At 38.8% G+C, this 16773-nt stretch overlaps 1 long non-coding RNA gene across 2 annotated transcripts in view; it reads left to right on the top strand.

Moving 5' to 3' along the window:
- LOC146766639 (uncharacterized) overlaps nucleotides 1-15810 on the top strand; it is a 45652-nt gene extending 29842 nt beyond the window's left edge. For both annotated transcript variants that reach the window (XR_014957209.1, XR_014957210.1), the window contains one exon: nucleotides 218-15810. This is a non-coding gene — a long non-coding RNA (uncharacterized LOC146766639). The remainder of the gene's footprint in view (nucleotides 1-217) is intronic.
- Nucleotides 15811-16773: the final 963 nt, after the last annotated feature.

Genomic DNA, 16773 nt, shown 5'->3' on the forward strand with positions numbered 1-16773 from the left:
CAAAGCTTTGATGTCTGTGACTGTATTTCAGTAAAGTCTGACTTAAATGATAATCTTTTTCTTTTGAATATCATTGAAGTTCTGTGACTAAATAGCCAATTCTCAGATCAAACATATCATAGTCCTTGTAAGGACCTATGTGTATTTATTTAAACAGAAGATTTGTGAAACAAAAATGTAATCTTTAAAGTACTTAGACTATATGTTTTTCTTCTAGGAGAAATGTTTCCCTTTTGTTGCTTTGTGGGAATAGTGACAAGAAACTAAACATTTTCAAGGAGATATCATCACTTCACAGAAGAGGTATCCCTACTCAAAAGGTGGATATAATGCTATTCTTCCAAAGGATGTTATTTCTTCGCAGTATCCCTGAGGTTTTTGTTTTTTTTTTTGACACTGTGGGAATGACCTCTGAAGAAGGTCTTAAAGTCAGCTTTGTCTTTGAGCTATTTCTGTTCTATTTAAGGTATCCTGGAGATATTTTCAAAGTCACAGCAATCCCATTCAAGTAGAAGTTGAGGCTGGAAAGCACTGTATTTGATGTGTCCACCCACACGTGTTTGTTTCATTAGGTCATACCCAAATGATCACATATTATGACTGTTGTCATCATTTGTGCTTTTATCTGGCAGCCTCTTCAGGAATTCATTATTTTTCTCCTCTTTTTCCTCTCTCCTTCACTGTTTCTGTGACGTTATGGGGAAATTTGCTATGAGTTTGTGTCAGAACAGTCCTTACCCTTGATCACATCTATAAGGGTTAAGTTACAGGCAAAATTACAAAAAATATAATTTTCAGCATGCCCAGAATAACAACTCTGACATGCCCACTTCAACAGCTGCTGCAAAATGAAAAACCTAAGAAGTCCTCTTATAGACTTCTACCATGCATATTTTGTGTGACAATCTGCTCATTTTAAGCAGTCATGACTAGATGCATAAAAGTACCTGAAATAAATGCCATTGAACTCTTTAGAAAGAGCTAGGCCAGAATGATCAGAGTAGAGATTTTCATTTGCTATGGGAAAAGTAAGAAATTGTGAAAAATTGCCATTACAGTTGAAAAACTCAAGTGACACCTTGTATCAGCACATATTGTGTATGCATTTCTAAAAGAGTCACTCCCCAGGTACTGTCAGATGCCTGCAGAACATCAGGACTCTCTGGTACTCCCATGCTTTTGGTGTGCTCACTGCTCTGTAGCATTATTTTGTACCCAGACCAAGATACAGAAGGAATCCAGACTCACCTATCTCTCCTTTCCCTTAATATAATTCCCTCAAAACCTGGCATTGTCTTTCTTGCTGCAGTAGTAATTTTTATTTCTCTTTCTTCTGCTCTCCAAAGATAAGCTGTGCAATAGTCCTAAGACAAATCATGAAAAAAATCCTTTCTTATGAATTCTGCTCTCCTCTGGTGATCAGTTTCATCTGCTGGTCAAAGACCATTTAGGCACTCCTTTGTTTGTACACAAGCCTGTTGGTCAAAGTGGTTGTTCTTACTGTTTATGAATGCCAGGCTTTCTGTGAGTAGAGGCTCATGAATTGTAAACAATGATCTATTGTGAATCCTGTGCAATTATCTTATTTCGTTTCTGATTAATTTAGCACAAGAAAAAAAAAAATCAGAATAAAAGAGTAATTCAGATTTGAAGGGACTTCGTGGGTCATCTTGCCCAAAGTCTGAGTCAGCTAAGATTGGGCTCCAGGATGCTCAGTGTCCTACTGTTTTTTGTTTGTTTTTCTGGGTATTTAATTTGCAGGTATAAGAGAGAGGAAGCAAAAAAGTACTGCATTCCGTAGTGTTAGACTTTTGAGTTGTATACACAAAAGAAAAATTATAATGTAGAGATGAAATTCAAAAGTCATACATAAACTCCATCATACTCAAAGCATCTTATGGTGACTCCAGCATTTTCATTCCTCTGTCAGTTTGGACATGGAATAACATTAGAACTGCTGCTTTTCTTGCTTAAGTTTCACTTAGGCTTTACGTGAACATCTTCCACAGGTCTGTTATGGAAGACACAGGAGACTGAAATACTAGAAATTTTTGGGGACCATTAATTTTTGTGAGATTTTCTGCTTTGCTAGGAAAAGCTTTATGAACTGTGACTGTGTAATCTGTTCTATTTCTGAGCCATATGAGGATTTTTTTCCTGTCTTCTAACATGCAAATACAATGTATTTTAGATTATTCATATAGTCTGCTTGGATGTTTAGTGAATTCTTGTACAATTTACAGACAAACTGTGTCCTGCTATTTGAGAGATATTATTTTCTCTGCCCTTCTAGTAAAAGTGCATTATCTGACATGAGGAACAAACAAACCCAGGGCTGTGTTTGTTGCTGTCTGAGGGCAAACAGATACATACTCCTTGTTTGAGGCTGTTCTTTCCATTCATGCCCCATAGTAGCACTTGCAGCAGTTCTCTGGCCCTGGTAGGGAGAGGAGCTGCTGGGGCTCCCCATTCCAAGTTACTAAAGGCTTGGAACAAGCTGGATTTGTGAGTCTTCGAAGCACACCTGTTTTCTGACAAGTGCTCTCTAATAAATGCTCAACTGGTTAAACAATGCCTGCCAGGACACTGAGACTGCTGTGGATGTTCTTGTCTCTCACAGGTTAGGTTAGATACTGTTTAGGAGGAAACAGCATACTGCTCAATATCCTTGAAGGTACAAGAAAAGAATTTTAGGATAAATCAGCTAAGCATCCCAGACATAAAGTGGTAGGAAGTTACTTAAACTGAGCCAGCACTTGTGGCTTTCCTGCTTCGTTCTCATATTTGTTGTTAACAGTGCTTTTTATCCACCTTGTCCTTTCCATTGCCCATCTTCTGCCTCCATTGCAGGTCAGGACAAGCAGTTGTTCCTTATAGAGCAACTTAGCAAGGAAAAAGGGTTTGGATTTAGATTTACATACTGCTGGTGCTTGACATGGTTTCTCTGGAGCACAGCTTGGACTCTTCCATTAATGCTCTCTCCACCATGTCTGGCAGTCCAAACCCAGCAACACTCTGCCTGCTGAGCACAGCCCTGCAGGGGTGCGGAGCACTGCAGGGGAGGGCCTCACCCACCAGAAACAAGATTCTCTCAGATGGAATGAGCCATAAGTAAGAGATTATGAAATCAATGTCTCACACCAGTCCTTTTAAAATTTGCTTTGGTAGCAGCAAACCCCAGAACTTTTGTGAATCCACATATTCTCCCACTTCAAAGAGGAATCAACTGAACTGATCTTGGAAAAGAGGAGAAATTGGAACTTACTGACCAGTTGCCTTTTACTGGATGTGAAGGCAGAACAGTCATAAAGATTGAGCATTCCGCTTGTTGCTTGGATCTTCTTCCTGCCTTCTAAGTGTATACAGAAAAAGTCTTTAAATGTAGTTCTTATATATTTCACAATATTCCCCATAAGAAAAAAACCCCAGGGTACTTCTGGGGTCTTAAATGGGATACAGTACATCATAAAACATGTTTGCCACATTCCTGTGCAAGCTTAAAGGTTCTCTTTGTTTCTCCGGAAGACTCTGCCAGCAAAACACAGGCTATTATGTTTATCTGTTCTCTGGTTTTGAATATGGCCTTTTGTTGAAAGATCCATTTCAACATGGGTGAGCAAATGGTCACTTATTGCCTCTGAAAGAAAGCAATTCCTTGAGTTCCATTTACATCTTGCATATTGATTTAATTTTAGGGGCTTTAAAAGAAGTAAAACTGAAAATACCATTATCTGGCTTTGGAAGTTGTTCCTCTATCTAGGAATTATGAATTTAAAATATAATATTATTACTAACAATATTTGGAATGTGGCTATAATAATGTTTTATAACAATAGATATTTTTCATATGTTACAATAGTAGAAAAAAACAGAATGTTGGTATTCTGGTGACACAATGGGTTGCATTTTCCTGATGAAAGTTCAGATTTCAACATTTCCTCCTGAATCTCCCATAGAAAACAATTCCATGGAATTTAATAATTCCCCTCTCACATAGAGCTAAACTTCTCAGGAAAAAAGTTAGCAAAAATGTTTTAATATATTATTTAAAGTTACTAAAACATTCAGCATATTCTCAAAATGAAATATTATATGCTGAGAAAAATGTCTTAGTATGTTGTTTTTTTAAAAGAAAGTGTATCTCATAAGTTTTCATGTAATATTTCAACAGATATACAGCATTTTAAAATGTAATTTTTAAACTGAATTGCAGTCATGGTAGACAAATAGAGGAATATTTGGATACCAAATGGGAATTGGCAAATTATTATGTTCTTCTTTAACAATTCTAGAATTCATATTAAAATTATATTTTTTAAAGGAAAATAGGACAATTTTTGATATTGCAAGAACCCTCTGAGACAATCCTCAAATTTATCACTCATTTGGGAAGGGACCATAAGAATAGCTAGCCAGATAAATAATGTATTTTAAACAGAACTTTTGCTCAGGAACTAAATCTAGAGTTAGCTTGATTTGCCATCTGCTCAACCATAAATTATTGTTGTTTTCAGCTTGGCTTTTTCTTTCTGTGCAATATAAATCAGACACTTTTTTTTGTTTTTGCAGTTCATAGAGTTGTTATTGCCATGAAAACAAACAATCACTACTTGTTACTTGTGTTCTGTCATTCTACCTGAATTCATTATAAAAATAAATCCTATTTGATATTTTTACATCTGTATTTAGCCATTTTAGGCCATCTTTTTGTTTTTAATACCACATACTGTGGTTAAATATAGTATGTTCTTTGTCCTAAGGAAGCAGTAAAATTACTTTAAATAGTTCAAACATTCTCCTGTAAGTGAGGTAACATTTTCAAAAGTACTGTAAAGAATGGATTTTGTTTCCAGCATTCATATCTGTAAGCAAAAGTTGCTTTCTGAGCTTCTGTTGCAAAGCAAATAGAAGTCAATACAGTGTGACTTAGTGAGGAAAAAGATATTTTTCTTAAATAACAATAAAAACTTGGGGCTTTATAAATAGGATTTTTTCCTCCTACTCCTTTTCCCATGATGGATTGTCTTACAAAACCCCAACCAAACAAAACACAACAACAAAAACCAGACAGTGATTATGAAATCTTGAAGGAAAATGTAAAAGGTCTTCTGGAATTAAATTACTCTTCACAACAAATCAGCATGTATTTTTCCACCTTGCTCTTCTTGAGACATTGGACAACTGTTACAGCTCATGGTAGTACATCTACAAAGAAAATGGGAATTGATCCCACCTCTCTCTCATGAAGAGGCAGAAACCATTTCCCATGGGACAGTCACATCATCTTGTAAGAAAACTCGTACAGGAAGGACAGGCAAATTCAGTTAATATGTAGAGTCAAGGAAAAACTCTGAGCCCTCAATACTGAGAAGAGTGTTCAGATGGAACTGGAAGCAGGCAGCATCACTCGAAATACGGATCCTGTAAACCAAGAGAAAAACTGTCTCAAAAGCACAGAGGTGATAGGAAGCCACTTCCCAATAACTGAGTGGTTTTGTTTTTCTTTGAACTCAGCATGACTATTTTGGGAGCTATGGCACTTCTTTTTCAGAAATTGATGCTTTTGGTAAGACAAACTTGGAGGGAAAATTGCTAATAATAAATGTAGAACTGATGAAGTCAACTTCTTCTGAAGTCCAGATATGAGATAGCAGAGACATCTGAACTCCTTTCCTGACTTTGCCACATATTTTCCATAGGGTATTTATCATTTATGACTTGTGGGATATAATTTATTTCTGTTTCCAAGTGATTTTGATATTCCTGAGTAGTTACAGTACAAGTGTTCAGAAGTGTAGTTGAAGCATTGCCAAGTAATTCAACATTTTTCTAAAGTAACGTATCCAGCTATAGAGGGGCTTCATATTTTGATGTCATCATGACCTACCCTTTATTTGAAGAAATGCTGCCAATAGTTGTACAAAGGACTTTCCCTCCAAATGCCCTCTGCTTCAGTCTCATTTGCAGTAATCTGTCTTTGCTCTCTAAGCACTTAACTATGGAGTGTAATTCAAAAGCCTCCTTTTTAAGTTACTTCCACAGTGTACAGAGGTTTGCATGGGAGAATGGTATTTCTAAAACTGCAGAATCACAGAAAGCTGGAACCTTGTCAGTAGGAGTACAAAATTATGGTTGTCAAATGTGTGCATGCCCAATTTCTTTGTGTATTTGTAAGTGTGAGATGTATATTAACACCACTGAACAATATTGTATCATAAATGGGTTGAAAAACACCTTCTGTTCACTTGAATACTGAATAATATACTGAGGAATATGCAATCAACACCAGTTAGTGCCATAAATAAATAAGTGTGGGGAAAAAGTAGCATGGAATCTATGTATTAAAAGGTGTTTTCCAGAACAGCAGACCTTGATGTTTAGCATGTCTTTATATATGAAGCTTTTACTATAAACTCTGCAATGTCTTTTTCCTTGTACCATTAATATCTAGGAAGCAAGATTTTAATCTGCAACAGCAGCATTTGGACAGATACTTTAAAAATTTAATTGAAAGGAAAAAAGCCGTTGCAGTGACTTGGTTTTCTGTCCTGTCCCTGCTGGAGACACAAGGTTGGATTCTGAGTTGAGTCACAAATGAAGGAGTAATTTTATGCCAGTCACCATCTGTGCAGCATCCCAGCATTACCACACATCCAATCATGGTTCCTAATGCTCTGAAATCCAAGTTACAGGGACACACATCCTTGCCTGAGTAGTGAGAGGTACTGACAGTGCTGCTTGGGAACACTTAACAGCAACTGCATGATGGTTCATTGTGTTACTGCTTCACTTATTAAAAGCAGGTCCTCATCTCTCTTGCATCAGAGGAAAATGGGATCACAACTTGGCACCACAGCAGTGAAATAACTCATGTGCTGCCTAATGCATTATTCTGTTAAGCACCAATACACCAACCAGTCCCAGATATAATCCCCTACTTTTTGTTTTAATCCTCCTGCACTTTCAAATGTACTTCCAATGTTGGAGATTTTTTTCTGCATGGAAATACAATTACATCTTTAAGTTTGGGCAATGAAACATTTGCATCTGGCATGAGTGACTTTGATACCTACAGATAGATTGCATTAAGCTGACGTTGCTGCTGAAAACTGACAGGGCTTACAATTATGCCATCACTGGATCTGCAGAAGCAGAGCAGGGAAGCAGCATTTGTGAGGCTGCTCTATGCCAGATGGCACACCATGGCAGAAAAATCTATTTGAGCCCTTGTGTTCTTGCATTATAACCAGCAGATTGTCAGCTGGAGTAAAGTACAGAAAGTATGTAATTTAACTGACCTTGTCTCTGTAGGAATTTTCAGATCAGAGGATGAAACTCTTGATGTTTTTTCCTTGGTGAGGCTGTTTCATTTTTTCCTGTCTCCCTTGTATGAGATGTATCAGTAGTTGATAAGGACTGCTGCAAAACTTGCTCTGAAATGTGAATGATTTTTGAACTTAAAAGACATGCCATTTTAATAAAATGGCACTCTACTGCTGCTCAATCCTATGACCTCAGATCCCTAAAAGTAAGTTTCTTTGGACTGCAAATTACAAAGTACAGCTCTATTCATTTTCATGAGTGCATGCTAGAAATTGTGTAATTTCATGTTGTGATCTTTAAGTCAAACTTCAGACACAAAATCAGGCTGCTTTGTAATTCGTCTGCAACTTCCCTGGATAAACCAGTGTGAAGACCAAAGCACCTTGTGATAGAACACAGAGTGGCCAGTAGGTACCAACCTTTGAGCAGAATTTGCTGTGGTTGTGACCTACCTAAACCCACCTGTGTGGATGTAACCACCTTTCAGGAAAGCCTGAGGCATGAGTAGCCATAATCTCTTTATTCTCGTCATCGTTATTACAAGGTCTGCAAACACGTAGGCCTTGTTGCCATGTCCATCTGCAAAGCTGGGTAAGCACTATATGTTTTTCCATATGTGAAACTGTTGGCTGAAGCCAAAACTAGCTAGAACTGGCTTTCAAGTGACACAACTTGACAGCAATTTGTTATTTATTTCTCAGCAAAATCTCAGCAGAGTGTTAAGCAGATGACTACATATATCAGATGCATTTTTTTCCTTCCAATATATCTACTATTGTAACATATGAAGTTCTGTTTTCATGAGCTTCATATTTCCTAGACTAGAAAGGACACTTTGATGCCTTACATACTGCATACAATTAAATTTAAAAAAGTTACCTCTTGATTAAGCTACATCCATTGCTTAACTGATCAACAGTTTATCCTGCAAACGTGAATTGGAAAAATCACAGAATCACAGATTAATTTAGAATGGAAAGGAAGTCAGAAGATCATGTAGTCCATTTCCCTGATGAATGTATGCCCAGTGTGGGTTGATTTCAGCTGATTCCATGAGACCTCAACCTTTCTAGGCTTGTTATCAACTTGTTATGAGCCTTTGGGATGGCAGTGGAATGGCTCTGAACATTCCAGCAGTAGGTGCTGACTTACACAGTGGATTCCACCTCTCAGCAAAAATTTATTTTCCAAACTTGCAAGCCAGCCTGCAACATTTAAAGAAAATTCTGCTTCCAATACACCTTGGTTGTTTTATTGATTTTTAAGAATCCTCAGTGGTTGCTTTACTAAGAAGAATGAAAAATCTGCCTGCATAAGCCAAGGCAAAATTGTTCTAGATAATTATTTCCTTTCTGGAGATGAATTTCTCTTTTATTACACAAAGACTTTGGAAAGATATTTTCCTAGACTAAACTAATTAATCTTATGAGACAATATGGAACTTTTCATAGCTCCTATATAGTAATAGTGCTGATTCTGCACTAAATAACATTTCTAACATTCAGTTAAAAAAAAATAAATTATTTTTGAATTGTATTTTTGGGGAAGAGGTGAGCTAATTTCCTATGCGGTCAGACTTTTCTTTGAAAGCATAGCTCTTAGAATTTTTTAAAATCTGTCTGTCCTGGTGTGGTTTATTATTCTCCAAGTTGCTTCTCTATATGATCTCTTTCATGTAAGAGTAACAAAACTAGTTTGGTTTTATCCACTAGTTTGTGGATTTTCTCCATTCTATAGAAATTAGAGCTTTATCCAGCACTTAGCATTAAAGCAGAAATACTTTAATTCTCTTTAGCAGTGATGTTTTCAGTAACTCAGTCTTCCATGCTTTTTCAAAAACCCTCTGCTGTTTGTTGCTTTAACACATACTTCCTTGATGCTCTCGCTTATCAGATATAATTATGTTTAAAATGAGTGGTTCATTTATCAGTGACGCTTGAACCTGTAAGGAATTAGCAGTGGTGCCTCCAGAGCACTGCAGCAGTGCTGACAGCTGAGACGTCTGTGGCTGCAGTTGTGACCTACACAGGAGAAAACTTGAGAAGTCCTCACAGGAAAAAAGAGTAGCCTTAGTTAAGGAGGGACATGTAGGCCATTAGTGGATCTTGGTACACTTTCACAGTTTAGTCCTTTACTTTGGATATCTGATCTTGACTGCAACATTTTCTAATTAGAAGCTCATTTCAGATCTTCCTTTCTTAAGCAAATATTCTTAAAATGGTGCAGTCCCTTGACTATAATTATTTTTAATAGTTTGCAGTGTTTTCAGAAGTTGTGCTTAAAGACAGCTATATTGGCAGCCCTATGCTAAAGCTTGAATGTATCTACCAACTTCTACTTGTGTTCTACCTTTTCTACATAAAATCTTAATTTTTAAACATATTTATCACCATGTAGTATGTTCTGTTTTCATTCTTTGTATTTAACCCTCCTTACAAAAACTTAACTCCTATTATCGTAGTTTAAAATTTAACTTTATATTTCTTGTTACTATTATTCTCATTAGCTGTCATAACTTGTTCTAGCACATACTTCATACCACAGTAAAATTGATTTAATTTATCTTTAGGTAATTATTTATCTGCTAGATTAAGCTTTAAGATTGTTTGGCAAGTATGGCATATTCAAATACTTAATTTTCTCAACAATTTCTATATTGGGTTTATGTGGCAAGATTTTGCTTGCAGGGGTGTGGTGTGTGTGTGTGCTGCAGGGGCGGTATGAATGTACCTTAAGTGATAGTGATAAAGGAACAGAAAAGACATCAGCTCTTAAAAAAGTAGCCTCTTTTATGGCAGCTATTTCTAAGTCAAGTTATCTGTTTCATGACTGTGGTTAAGTACTTTCAGAGTTACCAACTGTTTCTTTGTTTTTTCCAGTATGACTTAATTTTAATGAGCTCCGTGATTTCACATTACATTTCCTACTCCTGGAAGTTATCAAAATGCAGTTAAGAGAACTTCTGTATCCTTTAGAAGATTCATCCCAGTGGCAGCAAACTTTCAATTAGGTTTTAAAAAATATATCAATAAATGGACATGAAAGAAAGTGTTTTAGCCCTTCAGTTTATACTGAAGTTGAAGAGTTTGAAGATGCAATGTTTTGTAAACAGAATAATAATGGAACTACTGTCAAACAGTTGATCTGCTGACAGTGTTCAAATATTTGCATTTGTTTCATGTGTGAAAACCAAATATAGTAAAACTAAATATCTTACAGTTGTTTTATACTTTGAAAGGCAATACTGTTTGCAGGGTATGGACACTTAGGGACAAGCTACTGGGCCAAAGCTAATGTCCCTGTAGACCAGCAGCCTGTCATGAGGCATTATCCAGGAAATGCATGTCTAAGAAGCAGCAGGAATAGGGTGTACATGTACTGTTGCCTAATACTCCTGCAGACTTCTTGCACCTGAGCTATCCTTTTCAGCTCAGGGACTTCCAAAGTCAGTTTCCATGTAATGGAAACCATTGTGCTTCTTTTTTGGAACTCTCCGTTATTCCTTAGAACCAACAGAAACTCTGGCCGTCTGCAATGACTTCTGGCCTGCAGTTCCACAGCTCTATCAACCAGTGCAGCACTCATTGTTCTGAAACAAGATCCTACAAGCTTAAGTTGTGGGGGCAGGGTTAATTGGTTCTTGCAGTTCTGGTGGTAGAAAAACCGAAGAACTTCTGAGACATACCCAGCCTTTCCATCATACTCACCATCTTGTACTTTATCATATCCTTCCATAATACTTTTTCCTCAAACCAAATAGTCCTAGTTTGCTTCATGGCTCCTAGGAAGGAATTTGTATTTTTGGTCAACCTTCAGCTCTTCTCTGAATCTTTTCCAGTCCTAGTTTATGGTTTGTTTTTTTTACAGACCAGCACAACAAACTGTAAGTTCAGATTTTAATTCTTTCAACCCTTTTCTATGCCACATAATGCTCTACTTCTACAAGTAATACTAGAGATTTCAATCTGACTTGTAATCTCTCTGTGTTATATTTTCCTCATCTTTATGAAAGGATAACATAAAATACTTCTCTGACAAGATTTCTAAGAAGATGGATGTGATTATTTTACTCTTACTGACATGAAGAACACATTTCATATTTTCTCTGCCCACTGGACCAAAAGACACTCTGTTTAGGAAGTGTCTTGATGGCACAGCACAATGGCATAGCTTAGGTCTAAAGACATCTCTGAAATGTAAAACCGAATACAGCATGGAGCTGGAGGACAATTGACTGGATTTTAGCTCTTAGAGTATGGGACATTAAAAATGGAACAGAAGCCCTGGTTATAGATTCCTCCCAGAAAGGCTGTCAAGAGAGAAAAACTTCGTAATTATTGACTATAATTGCTATAACAATCAATACATACAGATAGCAAATTACTGGAAAAATCTTCTAATGTTTTGAATTTGACAAAACAGCATGGAAGAGCAACTTCTCATTGCACAAAATCATGTTAAAGCTAAGGTTCTATCTTATTTTTCAATAACTCTGAGACTGAAACAAAAAGCCTAAATAAACCTAACTAACAGATTGGCTGCATTTGACATCAGATGTGTAGCTTTTGAAATGCTGATGTCTTTTTTTCAGCTACACATGTTAAAACTGAATGAAGAGGCATTGTCAGCTTTAATGTATATATGCAACAGCAATGAAGAGCAAGCAGCTGCTGTTGTGGTTCCCAGTTACCATAGTAATGCATTCCCATAGACATTTTCAAACTCATTTATAATAACGGTGCCTTTAGTAAACAAGAATGCAAAGTTGCTGATAACATTCATGAGGCTTCCTGTATTATGGATTTTAGATGTTTACAATAAAATAACTTCATTATCGATGAACAGTCCCCACTGAAGGAACATGATGAAGTAAATTATTATTTGAATCAGTTACTTCAGACAACTCCACAGAAGTCCAAGCCAATATCCAAACAATGATATATTACATTTGGTGCAATTTTACCAGGTTCACGCTTATACAAAATAATACAAAAAGAAGAATAAAGTTCACATGCCCACAATTTCCATGCCATGAAAATTCTGATTAGTATAATATAAAACAGTCTGATCACAGAGTGGTATACAGGAAGAAAGAAATAATCCAACCTAAACCTTCCCAGCAGATAAACCTGAAAATCCATGTTAAGCAATGATACTTCTAAATGAACAGATGTCAGGTGCTATATAATACACATAGAGCTAATTGAACAAAAAAATGTTACACATAAAAGGAGAAAAATTCTCCACTGAAAGTAGATATTATGGGTTTATGGTAAAATTCTTATACGGGTTTATGGGTTCTCATATGGGTTCATGTTAAAGTTCGAAAATGACAACAAATTATTTTCTTGAGAATCTCAAAATTTCCATCAGAAACAAAATAATTAGACTTCAGCCAAGGACATAAGCACTGTCACCCTGTTCTTACAACAATATAAAGAACATACTGCAAGAAATCAGCATAAAAATAGATGTTGACTTTAAAGGACAAAGACCATCCTTAATCTGTACTTGAAGATGTGAGGAAAGGAGAACTTGAAAATACTTTTGCAGCTTTTGATATTCAATTTCAGTAGAGTAACCAGGCACTGGTTACAAAGTAACCAGTAACAGTATCCGATTTATAATGATAAAGTGCATTTTCTAGTGTATTGGATGTGTATTCAGCTAAATAATATGTAATGTTGTTCAGCTGCTCAAAGGCTGTAAAAGGCAGCAATCAAAAGGAATAAGAAATTGAGGAAAAATGCCAGATTACTATAAGCAAAATCCTACAGAACCAGTATTTCTGTTACACTGTACTAAATACAGTACGTTATGTGCATAAAATTAAATACAATTAAAAGTGTTATGATTATTTATAAAATTGCCATCTTGTTGCTTTTTATTTTCATTTTTGCTTTCACTCTAAGCAATAATTAGTATTGTACACAATTAAAACTCCAATTTACTGCAATTTTTTATTGGAAAGACACTGCCTTCCACTCATAAGATTAACAGACTTTTAGGTGTTCCAGATGCACAATATTAATTTTATTTTGCCATCAGTAAGAACATAACAAACATAACAAACGAGATTTTCAATCTGCAGAAGGTGGAGCGCAGAACAGAAGTTGTGCTACACATCTTCAGAGAACTGCTAACAGTGTCCCCCTGAGTGTGATGGATGGCTGGTTGGACAGATCCTTCACACAGCCCAGCCACCTATCCAGATTCCTTCAGATATGTTCTACTTTCAGCTCGAGGATCAAATCTGAAAGATGTCTGAGGATATTGAATGTTTGTCCCAACCTGTGGCTGTGCCCCAAACATAAAAAGGGGAAAATATTCAAAAATCTCAGGCATGCCCACTGCAGCCCTCGCTGGGACACAGGCTTCAGAACTATGTGTATGCAGTCAGTCTGATGCAAGTGAACATAAATGAGTAAAGTTTGGGTTATAAAGGTGCAGAACTTGGAATTGTTCTTCCCAGCATGTCTTTCTGACCTGCCAGGCTAATAGGGACAAAGATCCCTATTTTGAAAGTGGCAAGATTGCGTGTGGGAATGAGTGTCTAGACAATTAAGAATAAAATATACTCCAAACTCTTTTGCAGTATCTGCAATGATTTTGAGATAGCTGCCATTTTGAACGGCTGCTTATTCTGTAGTTTGAAACAAGAGCTCAGAGTGAAGTGCCCTAGTAAGGGAGAGTCTGTTATCATACCTTTCAGTAGAGCTGCTGGATTATCTTTTCTTTCTAAACTGTTTAAATTCTGAGAGGTTGTTTGCTTTCTCATTATGGAGGCCTGGAGCTATTCAAGTCTTCTTTTGAATCAATATGCAGGATAATTTAACATTGTGTGGGATGTCTCTGCAGCTGTAGAGTCTGTGATCACCTCTTGATGTCTCTGAAAACAGGGGGAATATATTATGTCTGCTTGTATAAAAGGTCTACAAAAAACTCCAACCCACCACTGTTATGGGAGATGTATAAAATCCCCAAAAGGATGCAACAGTATTAGGTAATTGTTGGAATGGCCCTTCCCACCACACAGCAAACTGAGCCCCTGTTACTGTGCTATGGGCCAGCCCTTTGTGAGAACCTGCTGCACAGCAGAGAACATCGTGTGCACTGGCACTCCACTGCTGGCCTGTTTGCATCCCAGTCACTGCAAGCTTTTATGATTTATATTGCCATATATGATGAGATCTTCCCAGGAAAACTACTGTAGTTGGTTTTGAAGGCTAATCATAAGGTGGCAACTCTAGAAAGACAGAAAATGCATGCATTATACTGCATTATCTAGTTTATTTTACATTCCCCTGCTCTTTGAAATGGATCATTTACAAATCAAGCTTTTTAACACAAGATATACCTGTCATTCTTTCAGAATTAACCATTTTTACTGGGCTGGTCCCCCTCCTTTGCTTTATCTTTCCAACTCTGCCTCAACCTTTTCTTTCCACACATTTTAGTCTTCTAAATGGTTGCATTTTCCATTCCTTATTTTATTTCATTACCAAAATTTGTAAATCTGTGTAACCAAGTTAAAGACACATTGGAAGGCAGACTCCACCTTCCCTTATCCCTCACAAACAATTCCCATGGTCTCCAGTGGATGCCAGTGAAACCAGAAATAGCTACAGAACAAGTTTTCTGATCTGTTTAGAAACAGCGGATTTATTTGTTTATGAATTTGCAATGTCAAATGCTTTAAGAACATGACATTGTTGTTGAAAGAGCGTATTAAACTATTTAAATGATTCTTTGTACTTTAAAATGTTTTCATCTAGTAAAGATTAAAATATTCTGTTTGCATTCAGAAGGATCAAGCTGTTTCCCTATAAATGAGCAAATGAGAAAGCTTGAGAAATAAGCAATGCAGAAAATAAACATGAATTCAGTATATTTGTTTATATTTGGATTTGTTAGTGATTTAATAACATACAGCCTAGATATTGTTAGTGAAAAAACCCACTATCAACATGTAAAGACCAAACACGTTTAGCTAGTGAGTTTTGAGTTTCCATGCAGAAAAAATATCAGTTGATCTTTTAAGATCAATTATTATTTGGAATATGCTGTCAAGCAGTGCATCCCCTAATGAAGACTTAATTAAGGGAAATTATATATATTTATGTATGTAGTGATTTTGCCAGAAACCCACTGGTTTGTAGACCAGAATTTGTTGATGGAATGTTTTGACCCTACCAGCGGCATTTAACAAGGTATATTGAAACAGATACGGTCAGTGACAAAATCTCAGTAAAAGAAATACTTTAGACATAGAAGTGTCAAAACACAGTACATAGGGATATCAGTACACGCCAGGATGAAAAGACAAATGTATGTCAAATGCTCTAGATACTAAGCATCCAAATTTTTGTATAGTGCATATAAAATAACTGGAAATTATGCAGTCTGCTACACTTCTTTCGCAACGACCACATCACCACTGCACTTTTGGGACTGAACAGGTAATAAAGTGAATTACTTCTCACAGTATGAAGGCTGTCTTTTATTTGCGATAGAGTCAGACGAGATGAAGACTTTCACCCTTTTTCTTAGTCTCTGTTGTTCTGTGAAGTGTGAAGTTTTATAGAACGGTTCTTAGCCTAGGGCAGTGCCGGTGACTCGCAGGGACGCTGTGGAGGCAGCCTCAGCACGGTACATTGCTCGGCGCGGGGCTGGACGGTTCTTGCCCCGGAGTGGGGACAGGCCGAACCCATTTCGGAGGCTCAGGTGCTCCATTCGGCACGCACGAACTGCCCCATGCCAGCTCCGGGAGGACAGAACCCGTCCCGCGGTCCAGCGAGCCGGGCGGGGACGCGGCGGGACCCGTGAGGGCGGGCGGCGCGCGGCGGGAGGGACACGGGGGTGGCGGACCCCGCCGGGCAGCACGGCCGTCCCGGGCCGGCCTCGGGCAGGGCGCTTTAATCCCCGCGGGCACCGGGAGAGCGCTGCTGCGCCGGGGCGGGCACGGCGGGCAGACGCGGACGCACACAAACACAGCCGCACGCAACATGGCGGCAGCCCCGGCGGCCCCGCGCCCCCTCCCCGCCAGCGCCAGAGTCCGGCGGGGCCGGGGGCCGAGGGGCGGGAAGGGCGCCGCGCCCCGCCCCCCGCGCGCGCGGCGGCCCCGCCCCCGGGCCCGGGGTGGGCGGGGCCGCACGCGGCCGCGCCGCGTCACGCGCAGCCAACCGCTGGCGGCCGGCGGCGCTCGCGCTAGGCCCCGCCCCCGGGGCGTGTCCAGCGGCGGGCGGGGGTGGAGCCCCCGGGCGGGGGAGGAGCCCCCGGGCGGGGGGGGGGCCCGGCGGCGGCGGGAGCGGCGGCGGCGGCGGAGCCCGAGCCCCTCCCGGGGGCGGGGCCGCCCGGGCCCGCGCGCTGCAGGCGCCGCCCCCCCTCCCCTGCCCTCCCCCTCCCCGCCGGCCCCTCAGTAACTTGGCCGCCTTTTATCGGGCGGGCGGC

Source organism: Lonchura striata, chromosome 9 (genome assembly GCF_050655825.1).
Source record: "Lonchura striata isolate lonStrDom1 chromosome 9, ASM5065582v1, whole genome shotgun sequence".
In the NCBI taxonomy this organism is placed as follows: Eukaryota; Metazoa; Chordata; class Aves; order Passeriformes; family Estrildidae; genus Lonchura; species Lonchura striata.